Source organism: Schistocerca piceifrons, chromosome X (genome assembly GCF_021461385.2).
Source record: "Schistocerca piceifrons isolate TAMUIC-IGC-003096 chromosome X, iqSchPice1.1, whole genome shotgun sequence".
Taxonomy (NCBI): Eukaryota; Metazoa; Arthropoda; class Insecta; order Orthoptera; family Acrididae; genus Schistocerca; species Schistocerca piceifrons.
In genome coordinates, this window is record NC_060149.1 from 755,881,394 (window position 1) to 755,891,464 (window position 10,071).

Here is a 10,071-nt window from a genome sequence, read left to right on the forward strand (position 1 = left end):
CCTGTGATCTTGCAATGTTAATCACTTAAATATGTTACCTAGACAAAGGTATTCCTGAAATTTCATTACTCTACATTATGTTTTGACGCTGCGAGTTTTTGTCCGTCAGTGTATTTATAACGAAAATGTCATTTTAGGGCACAGTTTATGCTTTTGCGAATTATAAAACGGCAGACGTCTGTAGAAACATGCAACCCAATTTTCAGTTGCACAAATTACAATAGAAAACATTCCACAGATTGTTAAACAAGTCAGTGTACACAAAATAGGAAAAATGTACGCGAAATCAGCAGTTGATTTCAGTTCGAGATTGGAAACTATTGCATGGAGAAAGAATTTTGTACAATTCATATATTGCTCTACAGCGAGTAATTAAATTCCTGACGCTCTGGTAAACCATTAAGAGCTGCTTAAAGAAACCACGAAATGCTATATAATATCTTTCGAAATCAGTTTTGTACAACATGCTCTGTGAACGTTACACGTATCATTTGAGAGACGAAACAATCTACGACTACGACATGTTTGAAGATGCGTAGCAGACATTAGGAAACAGAATGCATACAATCTTAGAGATTTTGATAGATGATGATTTACGAGGAAGGTTTGTGTACATATTTACTAGCTTAGCGCCCGATGCTTCACTCGCGTAGACTGCATGGTCCGCACAAATTTTTTTGTTTTTCTTTAATTGACTTTTTATATTGGTCGCAAATTGCAATACCTTATGAACTTCTCAACCCTAATTAAGGCCATAAAAGCATGGACTTTTCCGAATGTACTTCTTCCAAAAAGCGATTCTGGTATGTGGAGTCCAAGGTGTTCGTCAATCATGCCTTCTGCATTCTTGTGGTGATATTTCCATAGAAACTTTCATCACCTAACACATTTTTATTTATATCTGACCGAGATGAGAAATAGTTATTTTTATGGATTTTGCTTTAAATCTTTTTTAATATAAGGTAATATTTTCTTAAATATTCTCACCCCATATTCACCCTCTTAGGGATTGAATTTCCAAAAACAGTATGTTTTTATTTCTAACACAGAAGCCAAATACGAAGTATCGTAGAGTTAGCTTTGAAATTTCTTTCTTAATGAAGTAATTTCATAAAGCTTTTTCCTCCTATTTCACTCCCTTTGGGGGCTGAATTTCAAATACACGGATTTAAACATAGCTGACTGCAGCATCCGTAAACAAATTGTCAATAGCATACAGCCAACAGGTTGGCTGTATGCTTTATGTACTGAAAATACTAAAGCACTGACTGTTTATTTCAGACCAAGAAGTCAAATAGCAGTTTTCATAAATGTAGGTTTAAAAATGCTTTAGTAGTTCCTTAATAATGATTCACTTTCACAAAACTTTAACCTACTCTTTCAACCCTTAGTGGTTGAATTTCCAAAACTGTTGAAACTCGTATTGTTTCATTTCGGACTGAGAAACCAAATATCAATTCTTGCAGTTCTAGATTAAAAATTACCTTAATAGTGACATATTTTCAAAATGTCATCATCCGTTTTACGACTTTAGGAGTGAAATTTCGAACATCCTTTCTTATACTATGCCTACACCCTCTCCAAGTTTCAAGTTTATATCCTTAGTGGTTTAGGCTGGGCGATGATGATCCAATGAATCAGTCTAGCCATATTTCACCCCCTTTGCGGTTGAATTTCCAGAAAAGCTGAATGTATTTTTGTATTTGTAACCGAGAAGTCAAATACTAATTTTCGTAGATGTAGCTTTAAGAATACTTCTGCAGTTCTTTAATAACGATTTATTTTTTAGAAAAATCTTTGAAACTCTATTTCATCCCCGTAGCGATCTAATTTACAAAAATGCTGAAATCCTTATTTCTTTATTTCTCACCGAGAAACCAAATACCAATTTCCGTATGTCTAGCATCAAAATTGCTTTACTAGAGACATTTTATCTAAAAATATTTCATGCCCTGTTTCACCCCCTAAGGGGTGGAATTTCGAAAAATCCATTCTTAAACGACGTCTACAGTAACTCTCGATGAAATCATTACTGATTAAAGGATCGCCGACAGAACATGTGTTGGACCAGCTCGGAGGTGAAATACGCCTCTGCGTCAGTATGCAAGATATCAAGGACCAGTTACAGTGGTTATGGGCCAACCTGCCTCGGGAGAGGACACAATGGCTTTATGACACCGTTCCCAACCGAAACATTGTATGCGTCCAGGCCAGACGAGACGCCATGTCATACTGATAAGTGTGCTCATAGCGCCAAATTCTCTGTGAAATTGACTGGATTTTAGGATCAATGAAGTAACATCCCAACCCGTGAAATTTCATTTCCTTTCCTCTTTCCCTTCCGGGTGCTTCACTCTTTTTTATTTTTTGTCAGATAGTGTGTTATTAAAGAGTTCATGGCACACGGCGTAAGTGGGTTGGTGTGAGTGTTTATGTTGATCGAATAATGTGGGAACTGCAAATCAAGCAGTAATGATTTTGAGTGTCAGAGGAGTCAATAATTCGCCTTGGCCTTTGGCCGGCCTGTGTGACCGAGCGGTTCTAGGCGCTTCAGTCTGGAACCGCTCGGCCACACCGGCCGGCCAAAGGCCAAGGCGAATTATTGACTCCTCTGACACTCAAAATCATTACTGCTTGATTTGCAGTTCCCACATTATTCGATCAACATAAACACTCACACCAACCCACTTACGCCGTGTGCCAGGAACTAGGCGCTTCAGTCTGGAACCGCGCGACCGCTATGGTCGCAGGTTCGAATCCTGCCTCGGGCATGGGTGTGTGTGATGTCCTTAGGTTAGTTAGGTTTAAGTAGTTCTAAGTTCTAGGGGACTGATGACCTCAGATGTTAAGTCCCATAGTGCTCAGAGCCATTTGAACCATTTGAAGCTTGGCGTTTTGAGACTTGACAGACAGGGTTGAGAAGCTGAACCAAGGAGAATCGTACAAACATACCGTCGTTAGACCATCGCACAGAGTCCCGTATGGAGGACATAATAATGAGCACCCCTGGAGTAGAGAAACAATTTAAAAGGTTGAAGGCAAATAAGTCGCTAGATCTTGATGGAATCCCAGTTCGCTTTTACTAAGAGTACTCTACAGCTCTGGCCCCTTAATTATCGCGAATCTCTCACCCAGTGCTAAGTCCCAAGCAACTGGAAAAATGCGCAGTCGACTCCTGTATGTAAAAGGGCAAAAGAATAGACCAGTAGAATTACAGATCAAGATCCTTAACGCCGGTTTGCTGCAGAATCCTTGAACATATTCTCAGTTCGGATATAATAAATTTCCTAGGATGGGAAAAGCTTCTTTTCACAGATGAGCACGGGTTTAGAAAACTTCGCTTGTGCGAAACTCAGCTTTCCCTTCTCTCGTGCGATATACTGGGATGAGTGTGTAAAGATTGTAGTAGGGTAGTCGAATCGTCTATTTCAGTTTATTGGGAGAATTTGCGGACAGTGTGGTTCATCTGTAAAGGAGACCGCAAATAGGACATTAGTGCCACCCATTGTTGAGTACTGTTTGAGTGTTCAGAATCCGCAGTAGGTTGGATTAAAAGAAGGCAATTCAGAGGCGGACTGCTAGATTTTTTACCAGGAGGTTCGAACGACAGATAAGTGTCACGGACATGCTTCGGGAACTCAAACGGGAATCAGGGTAGGGAAGGTGACGTTATCTTCGAGGAACATTATTGAGAAAATTTAGAGAACTGATATTTGAGGCTGACTGCAGAACGATTTACTGCCGTGAACGTACATTTGCGTAAGGACCACGAAGAGAAGATTAGAAATATTAGGGCTCGTACGAAGGCGAGCAGATAGTCGTTTTTCCCTCGCTCAGTTTGCGAGTGGAACAGGAAAGGAAATAACTGGTAAAAGTGAAGGGTACCCTCCGCCATGCACCACACGGTGGCTTGCGAGTAAGTGTTTAGCTGTAGATGTAGGTTCTATAAGAGTCTAGGAGGCGCTGCCGTTACATGGGACGGATTGTGAGAGCTGCGCCTGGAGAGTGAGGGGCAGGTGGCTCCCGCGAGCGATGCGCTGGCCTTGGACTGCTGCTGACCTAGTGGGAAGCGTTTCGACACCGACACCAAACACCATCCACGCGGTGGGGCAGAAGGAGGTCCGCTGCGCGCGCAGAAACGCGTGCTGTAGCCGGCCCGCCGGTACGACCTGTATTTGTTTTCACCTAACTGTTTTGTTTGTCATCTCTGCGTCGTGGGCATTCACGCATGTGTTTTGAGCTTAACTCGCTATCCAAGCAGTTCGGGCCTTCTGGTAGTCCGTTGTCTGTGCTGCTGGTTTCCCAGACTTGAGACTAGCCGATTGTCAGACTTTCGCGACATTTCATAGAACCGCCGAGCAGTCTGTTTTATGCGATTTCTTATCATTGGGATACCTGTTTCCTCGTGCAAGGCCATGGTCGGTTAGTCTCGTGGTAAGTGCAAGGCGAGTCGCAGAGCTCCCCTTTCCATCCCTTGGAGCCGACAAATACGGATATCGGCTGCGTTTCCCCACGCTGCGGACTTGTATTCTAGCACTGGTTGGATCAGTGATATATACAGCGTAATTCCATAGTGTGGAGGAAACATTCATTCCGGATTTATTAGGGGTAAAGTGCCTTCAAACGGGTATGCGCTTTCCGCCAGACCTCACGAAATATGTAGCTTCCAGGCCAGATGCCCATCAAAAGTCACCATTATATCACTTTTGAATACATCGTGGGAGCAGACAATGATCAGTGTTATTACTAATAGTTAATATTAAATTCAGTCTTGATCACAAATTTATTTATTCTGGTAATCGGTTTCGACCACGCCTGTGGTCATCTTCAGAACTACATGTCAAATACAAAGTCTGATCAGAGGGCTACATACATTGAAGAAAATTATATAAAACTACAAGGTTATAAAACGATGAATTACCAAAATGCTATATGAGCAGGTACCTCCTTCAGGTGGTAAATCACTGCTAGAAAGAGCAGAGCTCGTCTTACTTACATACTGGAGGCTCCGCCCACTTTTGACAGAATGATGTCATCAATAACCAATGGGTTAAAAGTCAAATAATAACGTAAAAATTTCGTAATTAAAACCACTAGCTTTTAAGAGGTTCTCCAACAGGCCCACAGAGGGCAACCTATGTACTGTCGAAACGATTTTTATTTATCTCATATGTTTAATATTTTTACATTTTTTATCTAACAATAGTTGTAGAATCAGCTAAGTTCTATGTATTTTTATTTTTCATTCTTGTCACTGTTGCCGGACGCGGTGGCCGAGCGGTTATAGGCGCTTCAGTCCGGAACCATGCGACTGGTACTGTCGCAGGTTCGAATCCTGCCGCGGGCATGGATGTGTGTGAAGTCCTTAGGTTAGTTAGGTTTAAGTAGTTCTAAGTTATAGGGGACTTATGACCTCAGATGTTAAGTCCCATAGTGCTCAGAACCATTTTCTTGTCATTATTCTTTTAATCGCGAAAATTTTACGCTGTTATTTGACTTTTAACCCATTGGTTATTGATGACATCATTCTGTCAAAAGTGGGCGGAGCCTCCAGTATATAAGTAAGACGTGCACTGCTCTTTCTAGCAGTGATTTACCACCAGAAGGGGGCTCCTGCGCATAGAGCATTTTGGTAATTCATCGTTTTATAACTTTGTAGTTTTACATAATTTTCTTCAATGTATGTAGCCCTCTGATCAGACTTTGTATTTGACTTGTAGGTCTGAATATGATCACAGGCGTGGTCCAAAACGGTTACTAGAATAAATAAATTTGATAAAGACTGATTTTAATAGTAACTATCACCATTAGATACTTAGCCACGCGAGACCAGAGGAGGGAGTCTCCCATGATTCGCAACGGCTGAAGGTCCATGGGCACTCTACGTCGCGTTATTACGGAAGTCTGGCTTTTCGCGGCATTGAACTTGAGCCGCCATTTCGTAGTCCAGGTTCGTAGGACATCCCATGCCTCCTGTAAATGGCGACGGACGACGTCGATCCTTTGGGAATGCGCGTAGTGTGCGGTGTCATTCGCATATAATACTATGGATACTCTGTCTGTGTGTGAAACATCAGCTGTACACAGGAAGTACAACGGGGCGCCGAGAACAGACCCTTGCGGCACTCCCGCACGTATTAGCTGAGATGCTGTCTTCGGCACGAACGTGGAAAGTCCGGTCACGCAGGTAAGACGCGATGAGTCTGACGCGCGCCGCACAAATCCCCAGTGCAAAAAGTTTGTAGAGGAGGCCTTCGTGCCACACGCAGTCAGTGGCCTTGGAGACGTCAAGAGTACCGCACCTGAGCACTCCCGACACTCCAGGGCTCCCATCGCGTCCTGGACAACACGCAGTAGATGGTGTTGCGTGCTGTGGCCGTGCCGGAAGCCGAACTGCTCTGAGAGAATCAGCCACTCCCTGTCCAAATGCTCGCTGAGCCATTTGATGTAAATTCGTTCGAACACTTTAGACAGAACAGCAAGCAGACTTACTGGTCGATAGTTTTGAGGAAGGCTCGCGTCTTTGCCTTTTTTAGGAATGGCAACCACCTTTGCGTGTTTCCACGCCACTCCGCAGAAAGTAATTGAAGGCATTCTTGATAGGCCGATGTGCATTAGTCAGGAGTTGGTTCAGCGTAAGAGCTTTCACCTGGTCACAGCCGCAGGAGTTCCTGGGGACGAAGTTGGTCATCAACTTCCTCCTCCGGTGCGAAGCGGCTGCCTGATGACCAGGACACAACCGTGCAGTCTCGTGCTTCGGAATGGAAACGAAAGTACTAGCTCCTCTGAACAAGCATAATGAAAGAAGTAGGTTGAAGTTATTAGGCAAAAAGTCGTATCAGGATGCCCACGACGGGCTGCGATAATTTCAGAGCTGTAGTCTGTGCGTCAACTCGCTCTACAGGAAGCAAGCAGACGAAAGTACTCACACCAAATGATAACTGCGACGCTAAATACGCTGCTTGCCATTAAAACTGCGATAAGGAAGGATGGGAAATAACGAACTTTTGTTCATTGTGCGTATACAGTATAGCAGGGAGAGTGCAGGATTGCATTTGGAGGTGATTTTGGGGCAGAGAAGGTACAGAAATATTGTTCGCAGAGCTGTCATCTCTGGCACCAAAGCCGGCCGAAGTGGCCGTGCGGTTAAAGGCGCTGCAGTCTGGAACCGCAAGGCCGCTACGGTCGCAGGTTCGAATCCTGCCTCAGGCATGGGTGTGTGTGATGTCCTTAGGTTAGTTAGGTTTAAGTAGTTCTCAGTTCTAGGGGACTGATGACCACAGCAGTTGAGTCCCATAGTGCTCAGAGCCATTTGAACCATTTTCTGACACCAAAAGTGGATCAAAGCTGGCTAGACATCAAGTTGAACTAAGCTTTAGTGACAGTTACAGGAACGTCATTCCACGCTGCTTCAACTCTGTGTTATGGTCAGCATTTGTCGTCTTGTGGTTAGCATTGTTGACTCTCGATCACGGGGCTTCGGGTTCGATTCCCAGCCAGGTTGTGGATTTTCTTCGCACTTGAGTCGGTGTGTGTTGTCCTCAACGACGCGCAACTTGGTGAAGTCTCGTCAAATAAAAAGACTTTATCAGGCAGCCAATCTTCCCAGAAGGGGAATCCCAGTCAAATTTGACATACGCATTTCTGTGCCAGAGTTCCTTAATAGTAGTGATTAGCCAATGGTGGCGTGCCATTCTTTTGCCAAACCCTGAGAATGTGTCTTCAGTGTGTGAGAGATCTAAAGAACGTGCCGTCCAGGGCAACCGTCCTACACTCCTTTATCAAGGTAGGTCAGGGCAGCAAGGACAACATGCCATAACATAAATAAATAACTTAAATTAATCCGTCATATTAGATATTTTAGAAAAGCTAGCACTGTGTTATTCAAGATTTAAATAGCGAAAACTCCACGAGCTACTTAGCATTTGTCGTATTAAATGTTTCAGGAAACCCTGCAACTGAAATCCTCGAAACGTGTGGTACTGACCATCAAAAAATAAGTAACTGTTGCAGTTTTCATTATTTAAATCGTGAAAGATAAGTGAAGATAACTTCACGGAGACCCCTAACACGTCATGAATGTGACATCTGGCAACGGGATTCTACACACTGATTTGCCCATCGTCACGCAGAATCTGGAGTCCTCTGCAACGACAACATGGTGCATTGCTGTGTCCTGTGTTGGCGTTGCGTGCCCCATTGCCGACCTGGCTCTCTCTGCTGCCCTATCACGGGAAGCTGAAACCACGGTCGGCATGCTGACAGTCAATGGCTCTTCAGACCGTGAGGATACCTTTCTCGCTGCAAATATGCCCCTTTCCTCACTCAGAGTACGAGGGGGCACACAAAAACACTGGAATTATTTTTTAAAAGCTATATATTTTGCAAATGTGTACAAACCACCCTTATCCCCTTCAAAATACTCTCCATTACAACTAATACACTTGTCCCACTGGTACTTCCACTGTTCGAAACATTTTTGTAGTCATCTTTAGAAATGGCTGACAGCTCCTCCCTCGTTTTTTTCTTGACTTCTTCAATGTTGTCAATCCGGTGAGCTTTCGCGACACTTTTATTAGGTGTACATAAGAAAAAGTCGTACGGAGCCAGGTCAGGCGGGTAAGGTGTGTGAGGCAGCGGAAACATGCGATTATTAGCCAAAAACTGTGTGTGCAGGAGCGTTGTGGCGGTGGAAGAACCAGTGTCCTGTCTACCACAAATTGGATCTTTTTTGACGAACACTGTTGCGCATCTTTTTAAAACTTCCAAATGAAAGGTGCGATTGACGGTCTGAACTGGGCAAACAACCTCTGAATGAACTACAGCCTTGACATCAAAAAAGCAAATCAGCATTGGTTTGATTTGTCAACTTATTTTTGGATGGAGTGACGATGACGTCTTCCATTGGCTTATCTGTTGCTTTGTTTCTGGGTCTAACCATAGCACCATGACTCATCAGTAATGACCTTTGACAGAAAATCTGAATCAGTTTCAAGCTGTTGTTTCAAAGCACGACATGTTTCAACTAGACATTCCTTTTGATTGTCAATCAGAACCCGAGGAACAAACTTGGCAGCAACCCTTTTCTTTCCCAAATCTTTCGTTAAAATTCGCTGAACAGAGCTCCAAGATTACCCACTAATCTCTGACATTTGATCAATTGTTTGTCGACGGTCTGCGAGCACAAGCTCCCGAATTTTTTCAATGTTTTCGTCGATTCAGGCAGCTGATGGACGTCCAGAACGGGGTTTGTCATCAATCGACATGTCACCATTTTTAAATCGAGAAAACCACTCGTACGCTTGACTTTTTCCCGTAGCTTCATCTTGGTAAGCTGTTTTCGACATTTAAAACGTCCCAGCTGCATTTTTACCGAGTAGAAAAAAAATTTCACAGCTATACGTTGCTCACTTAAACTCGGCATCATAAGAAACGAAACAAGAACAAAACAGTGCTAGAAAAAAAAATCATTGCAGATGTACGGAACAAGCCAGATCGACAACACAGGCGGCACTGAACTGGCAGTGAGTTGCTCTATACACGTCTAGCGGCAGAAATGCGTACTACTCAAGCTCCGTCCATAGAAATGTTACTTTTTTTTGGGCGGGGGGGTAACCCCTTGTATGTGATCCGGATGTACAATTCTGCACAGCTAACGGTATGTCAGTCCTCTTGCGTGTGCTCGTTGAGGTCCTGTATAGCATCGAGCACAGCCAATTGGCAACATCGATTCGATATTTACATGTCAGTCGTGGGATCCCAACCAAAGTAATCGGCAATATACAAGGATTGGGCAAAAGTATCGGAACACAGCGAGAAATGCTTGCTTGAACATAAATGCAGATGTTAGAAAAGGCTCCAGGTTGTATGTGACCGCGAACAGCACCTGTGCAATGTCGTCAATACATTGCAAGCGTCAGCCGTGGTCAGAACAGTGTTCTGTGTAGTTGTGAGAGCATTATGTCGGGGCTAAGTGAAATGTCGGAGGGAAGTGAACTCGAGCATGGGCGAATTGTTGATGTTTGTTCGGCTGGTGCTTCTGCAGCCAAGGCAGCCAAAGTGTTTGGTATT